General features: G+C 32.5%; 1 protein-coding gene and 2 long non-coding RNA genes across 10 annotated transcripts in view; 1 reads left to right on the forward strand and 2 right to left on the reverse strand.

Annotated features, from left to right (window-relative positions):
* drn (zinc finger AN1-type doctor no) overlaps positions 1 to 21,459 on the forward strand; it is a 155,336-nt gene that overhangs the window by 243 nt on the left and 133,634 nt on the right. For 3 of the 4 annotated variants that reach the window (XM_076394014.1, XM_076394018.1, XM_076394016.1), the window contains exon 2: positions 266 to 314. The gene's annotated coding sequence lies outside the window, so the exon portion shown is untranslated. Of the gene's footprint in view, positions 1 to 16; positions 211 to 265; positions 315 to 21,459 lie in introns of those variants that run through there. The other variant, XM_076394015.1, reaches the window with a different exon arrangement.
* Positions 2,358 to 8,250, reverse strand: LOC143189984 (uncharacterized). The gene is made up of 3 exons (XR_013004135.1): positions 8,167 to 8,250; positions 2,632 to 2,740; positions 2,358 to 2,440 (listed from the first exon to the last, which is right to left on the reverse strand). It is a non-coding gene; the product is annotated as an uncharacterized LOC143189984 (long non-coding RNA).
* On the reverse strand, positions 16,624 to 21,139 carry LOC143189982 (uncharacterized). 5 transcript variants are annotated; one of them, XR_013004132.1, is made up of 3 exons: positions 21,012 to 21,139; positions 20,762 to 20,859; positions 16,631 to 16,754 (listed from the first exon to the last, which is right to left on the reverse strand). It is a non-coding gene; the product is annotated as an uncharacterized LOC143189982 (long non-coding RNA). The 5 variants fall into 5 exon arrangements; XR_013004129.1 differs by lacking the exon at positions 16,631 to 16,754 and adding an exon at positions 20,109 to 20,377; XR_013004131.1 differs by lacking the exons at positions 16,631 to 16,754; positions 21,012 to 21,139 and adding exons at positions 20,265 to 20,377; positions 20,629 to 20,702 and having other exon boundaries at positions 20,762 to 20,885.

A 21,459-nucleotide genomic window follows, 5' to 3' on the forward strand; every position in this document is an offset into this window, starting at 1 on the left:
TATGATGACAATTCTTAGTTATCTGCAAAATATTACAGTGATCAAAATACGAATAGTGAGAAATTTTAATCTGTTATCGTCTTGCAGTTGACGTTTGTTAGAAAAATTATTTTAATTAAAAATCAATCAAAAGCAGTCAATTGTTTACACTATTAACATTTCACTGATATGAAAATCTCCTTTTACTGTAATAGTAACATATAACATCAAGTACTCGTTTCATATTATTACGCAATATAATTATAACATATTAAAATTGTTTCAGAAACTCAAAATTTAAGTGCTAAACGATTTTGTTACTTTGGAGTAAAGAGGTAAGTTTGTATTTACTTTATGTCAACCCGATATGCACGGGGACACATCGACTATATGCAATCCATTATATGTTTTCACCTTGACACTTAATTTCTCCTTAAAACAAATATAAATATTGTATTAGCTACGTCCTTGACACGTTTGCGAAATGTCATTTAACAATGACTTTATTTTTTATATTTAACATTGGTAGAATACAAAAAATCGTTACACAAGGCCGAAGAAAGTGAAAAAGGCCACAAATAAAGTATTTTCACTCTTTTTGAAATCTGATGTCACATACAAATATTTCAATTATCATTGATCATTTTTGAATTTTCGTATAATTATTTGGTTTGTATAGCGTTGGGATTTTAAAGCTTAAAAGAAAAAAGAGAATATTTATTATATAGTAAGAACTGGTAAATAATTTATTATTACATGCAATGAGAATATGTAGGTGATTAGGAGTGTTTTAGTTTAAGATTTTCTATCATGGTATATATGTTTTATTATATATGCTGAAGACCGTTAATGGTATTTAAAGTGAATAAACAAAATTAAATTGAGTGTATTTTTTGTATATTTTTATACCGATTATCTATCTTATTATTTCATGGAAATATTTGTTATCCAGTTTTGCCATGCTACTATTTTAATTCGTCATCGGAAACTGACTGTGTTGAAGTTTTAAAACGGGAATAGATGTATCCTCTAAAAAATATATGAATCGTGTAGTATTAGCATAAAAGTATATAAGTAAATGTTAAATTTTAGATTTATAGTTTGTGATCTTTGATCAAACACTTAATCTCTATTTTTAGGAAATAAAATTGTATTTTTTATGTAGTTCTCAATAAACAATAAAAATAAATTTTGAAATTTATTTGATATATCCTTATGAAAAAAGCTTCCTTATAATATCAACATTTTAATATATTTCCCAAAATGCTATCGGTCATACAAAGAGAATCAGATTATAAGTAAGGTAACGTAAAATTATTAGGTGGTTGCATGCATTTTGATCAATAATTTCTGTTGGTGAAGATGCGATGCAACAAAGTAAACAACTATTAAACAACCGAAGTACTAAATTCGATGATTTTGACAAGCTCTACGTAAAGTACCAGCTGTACCGGAAATTCATTACCGGGTTTTCTAACATGTCACTAGGCTTAACTATGTTGTGATTTGATACACATGTCATTTTATTCTAGTGACATCAAACTTCAAAGCAATACATGTTATACATGTTATATTTTGCGAAAGTAATATCACTGTTGATGTATACATCTTTGAAAAGTTTCTGGAAACGTGCATTTGCGACACGCATTACTTTTATTATTTAATCAATAGAAAAAGGTCACTGTTTTTGATTTCGATATGCAATACAAAGGACTAAGTTAGGAAATGGCTCGATGAATGGTTTTGCTGAAAGAACAGTTTTTTTGGGATGGCATCCATAAATTGCCTGAAAGATAGAGAAAATGTGTAGAATCAAATGGCCAATACTTTAAATTAATAAAATGTTCCCCTTTCTTGAAAATTATGTAGTTTTTTTTTCGAAAACACACCTGGTAATGGTTTTTCGTTTGTTATTATTGCGTTATTCAGTATATATAGACGGTACTCATCTAGTGTTTCATTTGAAGGAGTCCGCTGTCGAAGTCTATCAAACATTTTGAGGAATGTATGCTGATGCCGCTATCGGCCATATCTCATTTGTTGGTTTTTGATTTCAACGATTTTAAAGTGATGATTTGGATGTTAATGACAAAGAATGGCCTAGGGAATTAAAAAAAATGCGAAAGATCCAATTTGGGGAAAGAGCTACCACACAGATTGACTAAAAATGCCCTTTCGAAACGTTTCAACAGCGAATCGGAATATTCATGGCTTGTTGTCCATATGGTGCTAAATCTACGTGCTGAATATTACGATCTGCTAAATCCAGATTAAACTATTACTGCAATTGTTTAACGATAACAGTTGAACAAATTGATCGACGTATTGTTATAAAAAAGACCAGCACTAGCAAGTTACAGACGGAAAGTCATACTCACCAGACGTAGCGCCTTCTGATTACCACTTATTCAGATCGATGCAGTGTGATTTGGCTAGTATACATTTTCGAAACGCTGATGAACTGTAAAAATGTGCGATTATTCAGTCGCTGCCAAACCAACATCATTATTTCGACATGGTATCTCAATGTTACTAGAAGTGTGGAAAACAGTTGCATAAACTGATGGAAAATATTGTGATTTATATATATTTTGCCATTTTTTTCAATGGACGTTTTTTTTAAAGGAAATAATTGTTATAATACAGGCGTACCTACATATTTCCAGTACGACATAAGCGTGCATGAACCTTGAGTATTACCGCAGCCAAGAAAATGGTGGCGGAAGACAGCTGAATTGCTTATTTCAAAATGGAATCCAAGCTATGGATGTCAGAAGTATATCAATAAATTTTTCAGTGATATTCTTTGGCCCATACTTAAAAATCTAGTTATCAAAGATGGTATCGAACTTTGACTTTCAAATTAGGGTTTTCGAAGTAGAGTATTGAACTTTCGTTTTGAGAGTACCCTCCTGGTCATCAGACACTTTTTCGGTCAAGAGTAGGACTTTTTGAGGCAGAGTATCGAAATTTTTTTCCCAAATTAATTTCGTGAGAAAAAATAAGGTTGGAGCGATGAAGTAACTATTTTTTTTTTCGGGGGTTTTAGATATTTGTTACTGTCCGATACATAGATATATTAAAGAAATTAATTGAAATCGATAAATCGGTAATTTTAAAAAATCCCCAAGAATTATTCCTAGTCCAAACTGGAATTTAAATCCTTTCAAAGAGGTTCAATTAGGTTCAAGTATATTTAAATCTGAATATATAACGGATTTATGTGAAAATAGAGTATGTTTTAATTTTTCAAAAAACCTTACATATAGTCTATTCAAATTTGTATATGCGTCATCGAAATTTGTGACGTCAAAACGTCGCAATGTTACCGCATCAACTCTGAGTTTTAGTTCAGTTTGGTTTTGACATATAACAAAGTTCTAATCTAAATAAAATAATTGAACAAAAGTGTTATCAAATATATTTTGTTTTACCATTATAGTATATCTAAAAACTATAGTTAATTATAAAGCGACAATAGTTTGTAGGTTAGAGTTATAATGGACCACTAAACACTTCAACAGACTCATTCATGTATGTATTCAAACTAATCAGATAGCATTGTATCTCTTTTTAACTAGAATAAAATGAGTACATTAAACATCTTGATGACGCATATACAAATAAACTTTGAATACACCATATGTTGAATGTTAAAAATCGTAAAACTATCATTAAAATGTTTTTACTTTCCGATAAAACAATATGTCGATATATGAATTCGGGGAAATCCCAACCACAATAAAAGCAGCGAACATAAAATTATGTAAATTGTATTTTACTGAGTCTGATGACCGTAGTTAACACTTTAGCTGCAGTGTGCGAAATTCACTTATCGATTCTTTTATTGCTAACAGTGTATCTTAATCTGTTTTGCTCTTTTATTTCAATAATAATTTCATAGTCAATTCGACTATGTTGAGACTTCACAGCGCAATAAACAGTAATTTTTCAAAATTTATTTCATCTGCTGTTACAAATTGACAGAAGTTGTGCGAGTTTTTAAAAATTACTTATTTTAGATATGCTTACTATAAAATTAATTTATAAAACAATATTATTAGTTTTGTTCTTTTATCATACATCAATACACACAAGCAGAACGCCTGTGGGATAAATACATCAGTATGTATTTCCCAAATCAAAAACTAAATAAGACTATTTAAGCTAAAATTAGTATTAAACACTTATATACACTTATAAGTTCATGTGGTTTATTTCCCTTCAATTTTCTGATTTCCTGCATGTTATCCTGTAGCAGTGTTGCTTGTATTGTTTGTTCATTAGAATAGTGAACTCACTATATTTATGACGTCAGAACGCCGTGATCATTCTAATGTAAATAAAATAATGAAACAAACATGCTATAAAATATAATTTATTTAATATTATGCTACATCTAATGCATACAGAGACTTAAACTACAATTAATTCTACAGCCACTATAATTTGCAGGTTGAGTTTTTCATTATATTTACATTGAACTCCTTTCCAAGCCATCTATGGTATCATAATAACCATCATAATCAACCATCATCCCTGGAGGCCTAATCGACCTAATAAGCAATTGTATATCCAAGTAATATGTTTTATTTTCATTAAAGGGTATATTTGCCTTTTTATGTTTAGTTCTTGTTTCCTTCGATGCTGTGTTTCCTTGTCAAGTCATTGTCTTGATCATGTCTAACATCACAGTATTTCTCCTTACTTCCTTTTATGTCTACCTGTTTACTTTCTTATTGATAAAATTATATTTAAGCACTGCGTTCTCTCTCATGCATATCTGCAAATCAGTTTTAATACTAACTGTTCTCTCCTCAATCATTTTAACCAAAATGCTCATTTATATTCTGAACAATTACCCACATATCTATATATATTTTGATATATATGTCAGTTTTAATACTAACTGTTCTCTCCTCAATCATTTTAACCAAATGCTCATTTATATTCTTAACAATTACCCACATATCTATATATATTTTGATATATATGTCTTACATCCTTCAAAGAGCTGCATATATCTGAGTTTTCTATGCATACTTTCTAGGTTAACAGTTATCTCTGAAATAATTGTATTAAATTATGTCTACGTTGAAAAAACCACTCTTTTTTACATTTTACAAATTTCATCTAAAACAAATGTACTACTCGTAATTGGGACCCGTTTAGACTTATTATACAGGAACAAATTAGTTTAAACTTAAGACTCAAAAGTATAGCCGATTTTCGTCAACATCAAACCCGAAATATAATCGAACAAATTCGGTCTGCTGCAAAATAATTACCACAATATCAAGAGAGAAATCAGAACATGAAGTAAAATACCTCATCGGAATTAGAGAATTAATAAAAAAAATGTGAAAAGCTAGAAGATTGTGGCACAGAAACAGAAATATTGTACACAAAAACAACATTTAAGAGAATTAGTAATCAGAGAAATAAAAATATTAAAGAATATGTACAAAGTTGGTTCGAAGAATATGCAAGCGAAATATAACAAAGATTACTCGCTATGGGAAGCAATTCGGAGATTTAGAAGATCAATTATTCGAGTACCGTTTATTAAAAATGATCAAAATGAATGGGTTCAACGCGACGATGAAAAAGCTGAATTATTCGCAGAAGATTTAGCCAACGTATTTACTTCACAGGAGTTGACAACAACCCCAATCCTAAAAAGGCTCCTTTAATTGTTGATATTTCGCCTAGGTTATTAGAAGAGCTGCTTTAATGCCTGTTTAAGACTGAAACATGTTCCGGAATGTCTTAAGGTTGCTCGAATAATTATGCTTAAGAAACCTGACAAACCGACGGAACAAGTTGGATCTTACAGGATTATTTCGCTGCTAGCTGCGATATCAAAATTATTTGAGAAGCTGCTGTTAAACGGTATTAAACCAGTTATAGAAATACCAGACTTCGACCAAATGCATAGGAAAGGAAAGGAAAAACTGCAGTACAATATTCCTGGTCTGGTCGTCTCACAAGCTTTTAATGGATATTTTTATGGGATTAATCTACAAAATGAGCATAGTGTTACCGCGGAATTACTGTCGACTGCTGGAATTATATATTTTCGAAAGAAAATTTAGTCTCGCATAAGATGAATTCTCAATATTTAAACTTATTTCGGCCGGAATTCACCAGTGTAGTCTCTTGGAACCACTCCTGCTCTGCTCTACACGGCTGATATCCCGACAACAAAAGAAACAGTACTTGGAATATTTGCCGATGACACAGTTATTATGGCAAACTATATATTTCTGCCTAAGACTAGAAAAAGTAGAAGTAGCACCCAATAAGTTCTACAAATAGACTAGGGACTAATCTAATTAAATCACTTGATATATGCCCGAATCCTCAAGCAGAATTATCTATATACCTCGGCATACATCTGGATGGTAGGTTAAATTGGAAACATCATGTTAGGCAAAAAGCAGAGCAGATTAGACTCAAAGTCAAGCAACTGTAACAGGTCAATTGAAAAGTCCCCGGCCTACCATAGTAAAACACATTTTTTTGGCAAAATTCAAAATAGGCCTCAGTTTCGTCGATCACCTCTTCATTCGACAAAAATTTCTTCCCAGCGAGCATTCTTTTGAGATCTCACAACAGGAAATAGTTGCTGGGGGCCAGATCTGGAAAGTACGGTGGATGAGGAAGCAATTGGAAGCCCAATTCATGGATTTTTGCCATCGTTTTCACTAACTTGTGACACGGTGCATTGTCTAAGTGAAGCAGTACTTTCTTTTTTTTCAACTGCGGCCATTTTTCGGCGATTTCGTCCTTCAAACGGTCCTATAACGCTATGTAATATACGCTGTTGATGGTCCTTTCTTTTTCAAGGTAGTCAATGAAAATTTTTCCGTGCGTATTTCAAAATACAGACGCCATAACCTTGCCAGCCGACTATTGCTTTTTCTCACGCTTTGGGTGAGGGTTAATCGTGTGCAGCTCACTCGGATGACTGTCGATTGGACTTCGGAGTAAAATGATGGAACCATGTTTCAACCATTGTCACATGTCAACGCAAAAACTCGGATTTATTACGCTTGATCATCTTCAAACACTGCTCCGAATCATCAACTCGTCGTTGTTTTTGGTCAAAAGTGAGCTCGTGCGGCGCCCACTTTGCACAGAGCTTTCTCATACCCAAATATTCGTGAATGATATGATGTAGACGTGCCTGAGTGTCTGCTATTTCATTCAGTTTCAATTTACGGTCATTCAAAATGATTTAATCGATTTTTTAAATGTTTTCGTCGGTAACAACCTCTTTTGGGCGTCCATTGCGTTCACCGTCTTCGGTGCTCATTTAACCACGTTTAAACTTAGCATACCAATTCCTGATGATTGATTTTCCTGGGCAGTATCCGGAAACTCGGCATCAAGCCAAGTTTCTGCTTTAACTGTATTTTTTCCTTCATAAAGCATTATTTTATCAACACGCGAAATTCCTTTTTATCCATTTTTTTTCACAATAACAAAAGTTGCTTCACTCAAAATACTTTAATTCACAAACTAATGATGCGACAGCTGTCAAATTTATACACACCTCTTTTGAGGGTTAGGACTAACAAAAAACATATGGATTTAATTCCAGTAGCGCCATCTACGTGTCAGGCCGGGGACTTTTCAATTGATCTGTTACTGATTAGCCGGAAGATACTCTGAAATTGACCTAAAATCAAAGAAATTGATCTCAGATCAATCAATCATAAAGTCAATTTGAAACTATGGTGTGCAAATATGGGATTATACTAAAACATCAAACCATATATTAATTGAGTGCACCCAAAACAAGGTTCCACAATTCCAACGAAGAGCTGCACAATGACCTCGAAATCAGTGATCCAAGATTTCGCCTTAAAACATAAAATAAGATTGCTAAATCATAGCAACGTTTCAGCAATATAACTACTGGACAACACGCAGGAAATCCGAAGATCGAAGCGAACCAAACCACACGTACTTGTCAAGTCTATAAGTGTATTCTTAAATTTATCTTAAGTAGTTGAGTTTTATTTTAATTTGGGAAATAGATACTGATGTATCAATGTCGTACTCTCCTTGCTTGTATATTAGTGCAAGTAGAACACAACAGTAGTGATAAATTAATTTGCAAACTAAGGTAGTGCTAAAAATATCTAATGTAAGATATAATTAATTCATTTCGTAACTCACCCCGGTAGCGACTTAGTTACGCCAATTTGCACAGAGACGGTCTGGGAGTTTCTGGTGTCCCTGGGACCCGATTGCGTCGACGTGATTATTTTTTGTTCGCCCGATTTTTATGATGAAACGCATAATAATAAAGGCGAGCGAAGGTTTCGAGACGGTGGGTGATTTCAAGGTCGTTTCGAAAGTAGCCGGCGTTTTACGAGGAGGTATCTTAAAATTGATTTTGCGCTTGGTTTTTTTTTGTCGTCGTTGCTGTTGGGTTGGAATGAACGTGTTCCTGTCGCTTGATTTCATTCAAGGGGATGTGTTCCGACGAGGACTCACGACGGTCGCGCGCGGTTAGCTTCGAGCCATTGAATTATGGGAATTCGTTAAACGTGACATTGCGGTGGGACAGTTCTAGATTATTTCCAGATCGAGATCTGTGTGGGTCAATTATTTATTCGCGTTGAGATTACCCAATAAAATAAAATATTTTTACAAGAAAAAATGAACCGAAAATATTTTCTTTTTTTTCTTTTTAGTGTTAGATATTTACTCAATAAGTTACATAGTTATTTTGTTAAGTATTACAATCGGTAAGTCAAGTAGCTACCGCATGCAATCCATATCCGAAAAAATATCAATAAAGAAACAATAATTAAAAATAAGGAACGATTAGAGGGGATTTAACAAATGTTCTAACCAAACTAGAATAATAATAAGTCGTTGCCCCCGACGGGAATCCAACCTGCAACGTTGCAACGTCTACGTGTGAGTGAGTTCTAACCGCTACACCATACGTGCAGTTATGACTTATGCAGTTAAGATATGGCTCAAAAAGCAAACTGAATGGCTTTTACACTGGACGACTCCTGATTTTCCGTCACATCAGTTCAGCAATAACATTATACACAAATATCTGATTATTTTAGCTAAATAAAAACATGTGAAAACTTTGTACATGCTTTCAAAATTTGAGTGTTTCCCTCCATTTTCCCCCATCCCCCATCTGATCCTGACTTGGTTCCAATGGGTTCCAATTGGACTCGGTCCAAAACTGACGGAGAAATCAGCGAACATACATTAAAAAATATATATACAGCCGAACATAGAACCTCTTTTTTCCTTTTTTAAAGTCAGTTAAAAATCTAGTCTTCCTGAAAGGAAATTTTTTTACTGGTGAATAAGCTGAATTAGTTCTATTCCAGTTATATAACCCAACACCTGACTGTATTTTCTACTTTATATTTCAAATACACTTATATTATTTGTATTATTCTATTATTATTTTGTATTTCGCCATTTGAAAACATGTGAGATAGTATGTTGCAATTTGTATTTTAATTAAATGTAATTAATAATACATGCTGTGCATGTATTGTCCAACCCTGTTCCAACCCTGAACCAAATATACCCAAGCACTTAATAGATATAGTTCGTATGTGTTAGTTGGAGATTTAATAGTTGATGAGTGTCTAATAAAAAATTTAGTGCGGTTAATTCCCGTCATTTGCTATCAAATTCATTGTCTTGCGACAATGAGTCAACGGATTTATCAAATATAGAGAGCACGAATTATTAATCATTAGTATTTTTAAATAGTATCTATAGGGTTTTTTATTTGCCGCGTACCCAGTGTTTTTCAATAAATCATACGCGCCTTGAATTGGAGCATTTGCCGAAGACAGTGTTTATAGGAAAATAATATTAGATTTGTTTTGTTCTTAATTTAATTTTCTGTATGTCACAGAATTATAACATTATTTTTGTATTTTTTGGGCTCGTCGACTTCATAGTGATCAGTTGGTGGTAGTTAAAATAATATTGTAAATAGATAAAACAGGTTAGTTAGGTATTAAGTAGTGTTGGGAACAATCGACTGTTCAGTAATTGACTACTTTTTACTATCGACTATTTCAGTCGCTATTTTTGGTTCGACTGTTTTTACTACTAACTGTTTTCAGTCGCTATTTTCGGTCCGGCTGATTTTATTACTATTTACTATCGACTGTTTCAGTCGTTTACTTTTAGTAACTATTTTCGGTTCTACTAGTTCATTCGACTTATTTTTAACGTTCTGGCCTTTCGTCTTAGCCGCGACCTTGAAAGTAATGCGCCGAATTTATGCTTATATAGATTTATATATAATATATGTGGTTTTATGTTTTTTTTTGTAGTTTGCTTGTGAATAACTATATATTGTAAATTAATATAGCAGCATTTTGGAACGCTACATTTCGAGGGCACAATTAAATTAAATAAAACAATTAAATTATAAATAATAAATAGTAAGATACTTTTGACTGGCATAATAGGTAATACATTGGACTGGTATAATAGGTAATACTTTTTTGATAAAGTTACACGATTTTTGTCCAAGCCTCTTGTTTGTCGAAACTTTTTTCCTATAATCTTGAAAACTAAAATTGGGTTCCAAAGGTTTCAGAAATTGCATAGATCCAAAAGATTTGAAGAATTTTTTATATTAACAGTTGTTAAACTTCTTTTAAAAATATTAACCGTAAAGAGGCGAATAAAATATATTAAATATTTGTAATAAGTACATTTTCTGATAGGAAAACTCTACTTTAATATTCAACAATTTATTTTGTTGGCTATTAAGAAGAGTACCACAGTTTTTATTTGTTAACGAATGGACTATCTTAACAGAGGGTGTTCAACTTTTAAAGCCCATTGAAATAATGACCACCGAGTTATCTGGCAGAAGATGTCTTTAATTATACGGTTAATAAGAGGACATTCCATCAAATCCAGGATTTTAACAAGTGAAAGGAGGGAAAATGACAAAATTGTCTATTAGATGTCATCAATAAAAGACTGGCAATTTTAGAAATGAATACGATATGCGGGAAATCCACATTTTTAGATCCTAGATTTAAAAAAGCAGGATTTGGTATTGCAAATAATGCTGAGGCGATACAAAAAGTTATCACAAAAGAGGTATCTTCCATTCTAACTTCAAAAAATACAAATATAGTTCCACAACTCGAAATTCAAGACAAAACTACTGACCAAAAATGTATTGACATCTGGAGATATTTTGATAAAAAATGGCTAGAATGAAAGAAATAATTACTCCAAGTACTGCAGCAACTTTACAGATTTAGCAATATTTAGAAATTCCATTTATGGGGCGTTTAGAAAACCCATTGGATTTTTGGCTGACCCATAAAATGAAACTATCTGAATTATATCAGTTACACATAAAATATTCCTGTATAAACGCAACATCTGTCCCCTGGCAACGAGTTTTTTTCAAAATCTGGGTAAATAATTAACGGTCGAAGAAATCACCTTACGGGAGAAAAGTTGAACATCATAATATTCACAGTAATTTAAAAATATTTCCGTTCAAAAACAAATAAAACTTTTATTTAAAAAGGGTTTGGTAGTTATTGTCCGATCGTTTTTAGGTTCATCATGGATTAGATTTTTCAATGATTAGGTATATGTTTACATTTTATTTAGTAGTTATGGTTATTGAAAATCTTTAGGTTTCTTTAGGTTTTATTTAAGTTTTATTGTACTATTTATATTTATTATGCTATATTATTTAAAAATAGCAATTAATGTATTAAAACAGGATAAAATATTTGTGGTGTTATTATTCCATTCCTTTTTACACATCCACAACATTCGGTATAAAAGTAATCCTACTTCCTTTAAAATTATATTATTTATTATATGATAATAGAAATTAGTATTTTTTTCCTTTCTTTTTTAAAGTTATCACGTGATTACATCTCTGTCTCGCTTATACTACCATTGGAGAATATAAAGACATTTAAAATTAACTGCTCCAAGCATTTATCTCCGTCCTTTCCTCTCTCACATTTTATACAGACAAGAATTCGTACATCTTCATCTGACATCACGAATGAAAAAAAAACAGTCGAACCGTGCATTTAACTGAAATTAGTAATTACTATTTAGTACTAGTACTAGTACGCTATTTTTTTGACTATCGACTGTTTCCGACAGTTTTGCGACTATCGACTGTTTTCAGTCGATAGTTCCCAACACTAGTATTAAGCAAAATTGTGTTTACATAGCAGAATATAAAACACGTGTATTAGATAGGTTAAATGAGGTTTTTGTATATTTTTATTTATTTATTACAACGATTAGTATGTACATATTTTATTTTAAAAGGTTTTTTTTGTGTTAAAAATCTAATTTTAATTATTTATTACTTTTTAGTGAGTCCCTTATTTACTTTTTGAAGATGATTCAATTTTTGTGTTAAAAATATTTTATTTTTCTCTTTTTAATGTTAGATATTTACCCAATAAATTACACAGTTGTTTTAGTAAGTATTACAATGGGTAAGCTAAGTAAAGGTGCAGCCCGTATGAGGAAAAATAGGAATAAAGAAACAATTATCGAAAATAAGGAACGCTTCAGGCCCCGAAGTCCGCTACCTAGCCTAGGTGATTTGACAGATATTATAACCAAACTAGAACATCAAACTGTCGCTGTCCCGGCCGGCCTTCGAACCCGTGGCCTCCGCATGTCCGAACTCTCTAATTATTACACCATATAAGCAGTTTCCTTCAATATTTCTATGACTTCTCATACGATGTGGTTAGTGCTTAAGAAGAAAACTGAATATGTACTTGTCCTTGAAATTTGAGTTTTTTTCTCGATATCTCCACTTCCCCCATCAGATTATGACTTGGTTCCAATAGTATCACCTCGGAAGGGCACTCTTTCGAATAAAAAAAGAATTTTGAAAATTTATCCATAATTGACGGAGAAATCGGCGAACATATTGAACGCACACTATTGGTTTTGTATAAGACAAATATTTACGGCCAGTTTTTGGCATAAAAGAACAAATATAACCATTTTTTCCACGGGTATTTTTTTCCTATTATTCAAATATATGAGTGAATACATGTGCACTTTTAAGTCCACAAATTAAATTTAAATGAATAGATTGTTTGGGTTATTTACGAATTTCTATTTGTTTTCGGACAGAATTTGTGTATATTTCTTTTATAACATCTTTATTAAATACGCTTAGTACAATCTTATTTATAAATTAATTTATTAGTAAGACGAGTGCGAGAAAATACATTAATATGTATTCCTCAATTATAAAATTATAATAACTTATAGCTATAGTTTACACTAAAGGTATACACTTTATATAAGTTCCCATAATTTGGTTCGCTTCAATCTCCTGACATCCTGCGCGCTGTCCAGCAGTTGTATTGCTTCCACGTTAGTATGATTTAGTAATCTTCTTTCGTGTTTCAAGGCGAAATCTTGGATAACTTCGCAAATCCATTTGTTTTCCAGTTCTTCGTTGGTTACGTAGCGATAGACATTGGTAATCAATCGAAGAACCCTGTTTTGACAGCGTCGGATGACTAGTTGATTTGATTTTTTAGTGCAACCCCATAGGTCCAAATTGGCTTCATGATTGTCTTATAAATCAACCTCTTTGAATTTGTGTAATTGCAAACAAAATTATTTGATAATGTTTTCATTAAAAAATGGTATTTATTCCGAAAATGGATACAATATTTTCCATAATTCTTTGCGACTTTTTCCTATCCATTGCCGCTCAAAATATATTACAAGCACCTAATTGTATATTTCCAAAGTTGGATATCAAATTTGTTTATAGAAAAACCATTTGTTCTATATTAACATTTCAGATTAAAATAGTTAATCTTAATAGTTTTTTAGATTCACTTTACCTATGACACTTATTTTCTCGACGTTTTTTGACTTATTTTTTATATGGCTTTATGGTTTCAGGCGATCTATCGTCTAAATGTTACAAAGCCATATATATACATAATTATTTTCCTTTAAAGCTTGTACTAATTGACTCTGGTAAGAATAGAAATGCAATTTTTTCTTCATAATTAAGTGAAGCGTCTGTTTAGGAATACATAAAATGGCTGAGTGCTTACGTAGAATAACGCTGTTGAAAGTCGAAACCAGAAAATAAATAAGAAGTCGATTTCGCATATATAAAGTTGTAACCCATCAAGTTCATTTTATTATTTTAGTTAATTATTTTTATTTAAAAGCTAATAATAATCATTTGTATGATATATTTTCTAATAAAAACTCTAAAAATCTGATAATTATTACGTGTAACAAATATGAAGCATGTTTCATTAGACGAATAGTAACATTTTAAATGGTGGTTAAGTGGTAAATATTAAAAGCTTTACTTAAATTAGGTGTACGTATTTTAATAATATATAAGAAAATCGAGATATAACATTATTCACTAATGAATTGAAATAGATTCCTGGCACTTTTAAATAAGATTGATAGATAACAAACTGAAGAGATAAAAAGATACTGAAATAAAGGTGTAAGAATTAAGAGCTACTCAATGTATAAATATATCTAACAATTCTTGCTTGCAATATTACCACACTTAGTTCTTACTCTTTTTAGTGTCCTTATCTGCCTGACGTGGAAGACTGAAATTTGCCCATTTCAAAAAAGAAGAAAGTAATTTTTAGTTTTCATATCTCAATATCTTTCATATCTAAATATTTATACTTCTATTTTTTTTCAATTTTTATTATTTTAATTCTTTTTTTGGAGAATTACTATTTTAATTACAATTAGGAATAGACTGAAATACAAAGAACAAAACCTTCCTGTCCCATCTTGGTTGGTGCAGTGGTCAAGGCAGCAGGACAGTCTTCCTACTATTGCAGTGGCCGCCCAAGAGAGGTTGTTATCGACGAAAACATTTTAAAAATCCACAAAATGACCGTAAATTGAAACTAAATGAAATAGCAGACACTATAAAGGTATCAACTGAACGTGTACATCATATTCACGAATATTTGGGTACGAGAAAGCTTTGTGCAAAGTGGGTGTCGCGCGAGCTCATTTTTGACCAAAAACAACGATGAGTTGGTGATTCGGAGCAGTGTTTGAAGATGATCAAGCGTAATAAACCCGAGTTTATGCGTCGATATGTGACAATTGATGAAACATGGTTCCATCATTTCACTCCGAAGTTCAACAGACAATCATCCGAGTGGACTGCACACGATGAACAACTGTCAGCAGTCAAATTTATGGCGTCTATATTTTGGGATGCATATTGAATAATTTTCATTGACTACCTTGAAAAAGGATGGATCATCAACAGCGACTATTACATAGGGTTATTGGACCGTTTGAATGACGAAATCGCCTTCGTTTTCCTATCGTTGGAATCGTAAACAAGCGTTAGATAGAGTGGAAATTAAGTAGGCTTATGGCCCAATGATAAATGTATTAGATGGAATGCAGTAATTAAATCTGAATATATAGAATAAATCGGCACAATTTTACAAGATGTACACCAAGTAGTATTAGAGGAAATATGTAGAAATACAGTGGTATCAAAATAACTTGACAAGGAAACATAAGATGGAAACCCAATAACGAAGGAAACAAAAATTTAATATAAAAAAGGAAATAGGCTTTCTAATGAAAAGCTGTCTAATATATCATTTGGATATACAGTTGTTAATTAGGTGGAATATGCCTCCAGGAGAACCATTAATTAAAAAAACGCGCCCCACCTTTACCTGATAGGTGGTGTGCAAAAGAGTTCAATATAAATATAACAAAACAACGCTACACCACAAACTATTGTGGCTGTATAATTAACTGTACTATAAGTCCTTCGATAATATATGCATTAGATGCGAATTATATGTTATAACACTTTTGTTTCATTATTTTCATATTTTTTAAATGTATGTTCACCGATTTCTCCGTCAATTATGGACTTATTTTCAAAATTCTTTTTTTGTGGTTCAATTGGAAGCAAATCAGGATTTGATGGTGGAATCCCAGGAAATCGAGGGAAACCCTCATATTCTAAAGGCACGTACAAAGTTTTCACATATTTTTTTGTCCAAAAGAATCAGATATTTGTGTATAATGTTATTGCTGAATTATATGACGGAAAATAAGTCGTTTAGTGCAAAAGCCATTCAGTTTCATCATATCACAGGCAACTGTTTCTATGATGTAATTGTTAGAGTGTTCAGCTCACACACGGAGGTCGCGGGTTCTATTCCCGGCGGAGGCAACAAATTCTTGTTGTTCTTTCAAGTCTGTTAAAAAATATGTCTTAAATAATAAGTAACGAAAATAAAACTGGAAAACAGTATATTAAATACATATCTAACATAGCAGTATATCGGTTTGACCGACTACTAGAAAGCCGCAGTAACCTCCTTTATGCCTAGAAAACAAACAATAACAAACAATCCACCGTAACGGTAACATATACACGATCACCAGGAATGTCACTATCGACCTACATTCCAATCGATAACGACCCCATTGTCGAAAACAAACCAGAACCTGCTCGAGACTTCAACATGCCGGATCGATACTCACCCCGACCTTAATGAGAGGTCGCCCCCGTAATATCCCGTCACCGTCATGACGTTGCCGCCTCCACCGCCGTCTCCTTATCCTCCTCCTCACGAAGTTTTACATCATAGAATAGACAGGCATAGGATGCTATCTACTATGTAGAAAGCCGTAGCCAAGTTTCGTGCGTTTAGTCCACCTGAGGGCGCGCCAAGCGGGTTTATTTCCTACGGGGGGAAATTAAGAATTGAAATTTTAACAAAATATTTTATTTAAATACTAGTTAACATTTTTATAAAATATTTTAAAAACACATCAAAAAACAATATCTAATCTGACAACTAATAACTTATTTTCTGGTTGTACATTGTTATTGCCTTAAACATTATAAAATAAAAAACTATAAATTCAAAAATTATTTCTCCAGAATATATTCAAAATTGTAATATTTAAATTAATTATTATTTCTCTAATTATATTGCCTTTACTCAGGATGTTGTGTAGAATTAATTGTTTTAAAAAAGATAATCATTTGCTGGTATAATATCTGGATCAGAGTTTTCGTTAAATTTGGTTTTGAACTAGTGAACTAGAACTTTTGTCTAGAGATAGCTTCGCACACACACGAATTACATCATTAGTGAAGCATCAGATATAATAAGTCATGAGCCAAGAAAAATAAAGATAACCGTTCATGCAATAATAAATTTAATCACCGAATTTCTGCTATAGATATGTGTATGATAACACATTTTGGAAAAGGTCAATTTTCTGCATTACTTTTCTTTTCGGAATACTTTGGAGAGCATTGCGGTAAGTTTCCCGAATATAAGTTCACTTCTGTATGGCCCTTTTATCCCACAGTTGATAAAGAACGATTGCAGAACATTAAATGACGCAGTACCTCTTCTAAAATTTTGGTGTTTTTCAACACTAGAGCGCATCAAAACGTTTCATAGAAATTCAATGGCCAAAGTTTGTTTAACAGCTATTTCAATGCTATCTATTGAAAAACCGTTTATCTCCGAAAAAGACAATTTTAATGATTACCAGACTTGCAAACGGAAAAGAACGCGGGATTGACTTAATTTATAAAAAATAGTTTTTTTGCAAATATTGCAAAACACCTTGAAATTTTAATCAAGAGGCGCCACTGGTTGAAGGCATAGATTCGCCTGTTTCAAAAGCATCTGCGGAGAAATACGTGTTATAATTTTCAGTTTTCAAACGTCTCAATTTCCTTCCATTGAAAAAAATTTTATACTTCAACTTCTAATTCTTTTTGAAGATTCTAATGTGGGCTGAGCAACTGTTGATGCCAATATTTAACTTCTAGCCATATTTCCTTTTCTATAAGTTAAGTGAAATGATCTGTGAATATACAGATGAAATATGCAATTCAATTAAATTATCGATGTATATTTTAATGAAAGAATTACTATTAAAATTAGAATTAGGAAATGGTTCTTGGTTATGCAATAATCTTCCATATTTGAGTCGATATTCATCTGATCGGTCTGAAATGCAAATAATACATTCGGAAGCTTAAACGGAACCGTTTCTGCGAGAGTGTAGAATCCTTTGAAAAATAATTCATTTTATTTAAATGTTCACATCCTGGAAAATAACACTCTTATTATGTGCTTGCATTTAAACAAGATCTATACTGCTGATATCCAAGAAACAGCTCTTGAAACATTTTCCGATGACACAAGTATCATGGCAGAAGATGTATCTCTCTCTAAGGCTGTAGTAAGGGTACTAGTAGCGGTCAATAAAATCTACAAATGGACTAAAGTTTGGAAAATGCAGCTTAATAGCTTTATATCTGTCCACGTTAATTTTCGTTGCGGTGAAATGACAGGTTCCTAATTATATCACTTGACGGATGCACGATTCCTCAAGCAGAATGAACTAAATACGTCGGAATATATCTCGATGGTAGGTTAAACTGGAAACATAATGTTAGACAAAAAGCAGAGCGGATTAGACTCAAAGTCAAGCAACTGTACTGGTTAGTCGGAAGATGGTCTCAACTTGACTTAAAATCAAAGAGATTGTATTATCAGCCAATCATAAAGCCAATTTGGACTTATGGGGTTGCACTAAAATATCAAACTAACTATTAATCCAACGCTGCAAAAACAAATAATAGCAACGCTACGATTAATTCCCAACGTGACGAACGAAGAGCATAAAAAGCACGATGCCCTCGAAATCAAATGTTTACACAATGTGATCCAAGGTTCACACAGCATCGTGGAAGCAATACAGTTACTGGAACTTACTGGAAACACGTAGGAAATCAGGAGATTGAAGCGAATCAAACCGCACGAATTTGTTTAGTTTATAAGTATATTCTTAACTTTAGCTTAAGTAGACTAGTTTTGTTCTAATTTGGGAAATACATACTGATACTGATGCAAGTACAACAGAACAGTAGTAATAATAAATTTTAAAAAATTAACAAATAATATTTACCTTAAATGCTGTAAAATTAAAGTCATAACAACAAATTCCCTTAAAATTATACACAAAGATAACAAAAACAATATGTATATAATCACTACATAGTATAAAAGAAAGTCGCCTTTTCTGTCCCTATATCCCTATGTGCGCTTAAATCTTTAAAACTACGCAACGGATTTTGATGCGGTTTTTTTCAATAGATAGGGTGATTCAAGAGGAAGGTTTATATGTATAATACATGCATAATATACTAAGGCAACATTGGTAATTTTAGAGGTTTCTAACGTGATGTCGTAAATTAACCTATTTTTTTTAGGCTTATTTAGCAATTAGCAAAAACGCTGCCTAACCCTACGAGTTAGATCAAATTAATGTACTACAGTACTGTACACCATAAAATGGTCTACAAAAAAGTCCGCGATGGTATATGTTTATCTTTTAGGGATAACCCACATTAACCATTTTTATTGTTTACTTTTTACGTGAGAAAATGGCTTATTTACGAAGCTATTTTAAGCAATACAGCATTAATCCTTATCAAATTAAGTACCTTAAATACAGTGTGCAATTAATATAGATCAATATGGTTCCTTACAGCATGTAAATTAAACAAATATTTTCGGAGATATTACAAATTTAAAATTTGCGTTTAAAAATGTGTAATGTAATAAAAATTGTATGAATTTAGATATTCCAAAGATAGCAGGAAATCTTCATAGTAAGTATAGGGGAAGAGGAATTGTTTTACTCCAAATTTAATGCGTGTAGGCCAAGGGCAGTAATGAATGAACCAAAAATACTAGATCGATTTTAATCATGTTTTCATTGAGTGACATAGGCATATATATTTTATGCCCGTGCAAAGTCGGAGTGGGCCGCTATGTTTTTATATACAGCGTTCATATTTTTTCTGTAGTGTATTTAATTTAGTATCAGCATTGCACCCGTGCGAAGCCGGGGCGGGTCGCTAGTATCAAATATAACGTAAAATATCCTGAGAAAATTTCAAATCCAGGGAAACGAAAGAAATCTGCCATCCTTTTATGTCCGGCCCTCTAGTGGTTAAGACGAGCACTCAGAACACGATGACTAGTGTTTATTTAAGTTCCCAATCCATAATTCTATGTTTTGTGTTTCAAATCGTCGGCGGGCGAGGGAGCGAACGCTCTCGAATCCGACGACGGTTCCCCACGAAATCACGAGTAATCCCGTTTTGCGTCACAGAGCCTACAAAAACAGCCCGACGGCCGTCGAAACCGCCCCCGGGCCCCCTACTCGGGGGCGGCGACCGATCGATACGAGCTTATGCAAAGCGAGCTTGGACCGTTCGGATTGTACCGTGGATGGCGTCCGACGTGTTGTTGTGAAAATCGGGAATAGGCTGTAATAAAGATTTACAAAAATATTGGTTTATAATAATATAGTCTATCCAAAAAAGTTTTCAAAAACGTCGCAATGTTGCCGTATCAACTCTGAGTTTTAATTCAGTTTGGCTTACAACAAAATTCTAATCTAAATAACATAATTAAACAAAAATACTGTTATCAAATATAATTCATTTTAAGTAACAATTAAGTACACAGTTATAATAGTTTGTAGGTTAGAATTGTTTTGGATTATATTTATATTTACCTCTTTTCTATACCATCTGTGGGTTAAGAGTTCTAGACACGTTTGTAGTTGTATGCTTTAGAGGCCTAATCCACCTAATTAACAATTGTATATCCAAGCAATATATTTTACTTTCATTAGAGAACATACTTACCTTTTACGCTTAGTTCTTGTGTCCTTCTGTACAGTGTTTCCTTGTAAAGACATTTTATGTTACTGTATTTCTCCTTAGTTTGTCGTGTTAATACATATCTTCAAAACAGTTACTAGACTTTCTCTCCTGATATATTGTAACCAAATGCTCATGTATATTTTGAACAATTACACATATATCTGTGCACATAAATCTTTTATGCTCTTCTATAACGTTTCCTACAGTTATCATATGTTAATTATATATTCACCTTTAGTTCTTTCCACTCTCATCACTCTGTCATAGAAGTTGGCAGCATTGAATCACATCATATTCAGAAAGTTTCATTCAAGTCAATATTCTAAGCTGTCAATTTTCGAATCTATCTAACATTTGTTCACAATTCCACCATTTCAATTTCTTCTTCTATATGCCTGATCGAGTTCATAAAAACCGAAGGTGTTATTGTCCATTCCTGTTTCCAGTATGAAGTACATTATATCTGCAATGAATTATTAATAAATGTTAAGATTACTAAAACATAATCAATTTTTATTCCCATGTCGACCTTTTTCCCATTTATGTCTGTTGTCATAACACTATTTTTATTATCATATTGACATGAGTTGCCATTGGGTATATCGGTCCCATTCTGAAATATGCATGTCTCATCTAAGTACATAAATTGAAATACTAGGTCCTTCTTCACTTTATTAAAT

Source organism: Rhynchophorus ferrugineus, unplaced genomic scaffold (genome assembly GCF_030347505.1).
Source record: "Rhynchophorus ferrugineus isolate W39M unplaced genomic scaffold, kcgeb_rfMv2 rfM2, whole genome shotgun sequence".
Classification (NCBI taxonomy): Eukaryota; Metazoa; Arthropoda; class Insecta; order Coleoptera; family Curculionidae; genus Rhynchophorus; species Rhynchophorus ferrugineus.